The following is a 2,253-nucleotide window of genomic DNA, read 5'->3' as shown; positions in this document are numbered from 1 at the left end:
GAAATTAGAATCTAAAGTCTCACATTTTGACGTTTTAACATCTCAACATTTTAATGTAATCTACACCAAGCAGGATCTAGCACTATGAAAGCGGTATGAAATTGGTCTATGGTCTGTGTCAGTGGGCCCCAAACAGACATCAGAGCACTTCAATACCGCTATAAAGCAGTCGTGTGGCTCCTGCCTTTTATATACCGCTTCCATACCGCAATATCCTTCTTGGTGTAGATCTGGCCTTAGTTTTCCGAGACAAACTAGATCAACAAAAAGAAATGGGGGCTGCAGTTACTTTGGAGTATGTCTCGTTGAATTCAAGGGGGGGGGCTTTATAAATAAATACATAAATAAATAATTCAAGGGGGGCTTTCACCTGGGTAGACATGTGTGCTAGGCTTGCAGCCAAGCAAGAATTGACTTGTCAAATTCCATCTATCTTAATCCCTGAATCCAACAGTATGTATAACTGAACCATCATTTAAATGCAAATAGAGTGCAATAATTTAAAATAAGACACCCCCACACCCACACACCCACACACACACACTGGAAAATTCAAGATAGGAGAATTTGGCTGATATTGCTCTCCCCACCCCCACTACAGCAGTGTGGTGTAGTGGCAAGAGTGTCAGACTGGGAGTCGGGGGATCCGGGTTCGAGTCCCCACTCAGCCATGGAAACCCACTGGGTGACTTTGGGCCAGGCACAGACTCGCAGGCCAGCCTATTCTTATTTATTTATTATTTATTTATTACATTTTTATTCCGCCCAATAGTCAAAGCTCTCTGGGCGGTTCACAAAAATTAAAACCGTAATAAAACAACCAACAGGTTAAAAGCACAAATACAAAATATTTGTATTTGTTGTGAGGATAAAATAGAGAGGAGGAAGAGGGTTATGTACGCCGCTGCCTTGGGTTCCTTAAGGAGGAAAAAAGCGGGATATAAATGTAATAATAAATAAGTAACATAAATAATAAATTATCTTTTATCTCTGCCTTGCAACAAGTACTTGCTATTTGTTGTTGCTGCTGATGGATTAGGTAAGAGGAAACTTCTAGTTGCCAAGGCTGCATTTTATAGGCAAGTCTTTTCCTTTCCCCGGCAGGCCTGAACTACAGGACTGGCCTTCTTTTCCAGTGGCCGTTTGTGTCTTAATGGGCAGTGGCTCTGTGGTCGCCAAGGATTGTAAGGAGGCAAACCACTGTCTCTGCAAGAGAGTGCTCGAATGAGCCCCTGCCAGGCACCCTTCGCCCCTCCTCTGCTGCAGCCCTCGCTCTTCCGTTCACTTAGTGGCCTCTTTCACCTCATGGGAACCTTCAGCGGACATCTCTGTACATGCAAGTAATAAAGGAGGTGTCGTATTCTCTGAAGGCTCGTGGTGTGTGTGTGAGAGTGTGTGTGTGTGTATTCTTGCACTGCTCTTGTCTTCACGGCGTTTGCCATGGCTGCATACTTTCCATAACAGCTTGAGTCACTGGCCAGTGTTGTGCCAGCTCCTTGGTTTATACTGCCATGACTCTCTCTTGGGCTGTCTTTCCCATGGTTCAGGAGCTATACTGGAGTGACCAGATACAAAAGAGGGCAGGGCTCCTGCAGCCTTAACTGTTGCGATGAAGAGGGAATGTCACCAGGTGCTGCCTGCATACAAAGCACACCTGCTAAACTTCCCTTTTCTATGCAACTGTTAAAGGTAAAGGAGCTCCATCCTCTTTTCCGTGTGGTCACCCTACCCAACTTCCTCCGAGCCTCTAGCCCAGCCTTCCTCAACCTGGGGCGCGCCAGATGTGTTGAACTGCATCTCCCAGAATGCCCCAGCTGGGGCATTCTGGGAGATGCAGTCCAACACATCTGGAGCGCCCCAGGTTGAGGAAGGCTGCTCTACCCGGACTGTTTCTCTTCCCCACCGTCACTACCACTTTAGCTTCATGGGATGGTCACATCTGAACTGCCCCACCAGGGTGACATTTCTTGTTCTCTCCTTTGCTGCTCCAAGGTCTCTTCCCTCAACCCCACCCTACCCCACCGGCCCAGTTGAGTTCAGGCACCCGGAAAAAGCCCCGCTGAGAAGGCAACAGCCTTTAGGGGTAGGGTGACCATACGAAAAGGAGGACAGGGCTCCTGTATCTTTAACAGTTGCATAGAAAAGGGAATTTCAGCAGGTGTCATTGGTATGCATGTTGCACCTGGTGAAATTTCCTCTTCATCACAACAGTTAAAGTTGCAGGAGCTATACTGCAGCTATACTGTGACCAGA

Source organism: Elgaria multicarinata, chromosome 9 (assembly GCF_023053635.1).
Source record: "Elgaria multicarinata webbii isolate HBS135686 ecotype San Diego chromosome 9, rElgMul1.1.pri, whole genome shotgun sequence".
NCBI classification, from domain to species: Eukaryota; Metazoa; Chordata; class Lepidosauria; order Squamata; family Anguidae; genus Elgaria; species Elgaria multicarinata.
Note: the sequence above shows the minus strand (reverse complement) of the source record.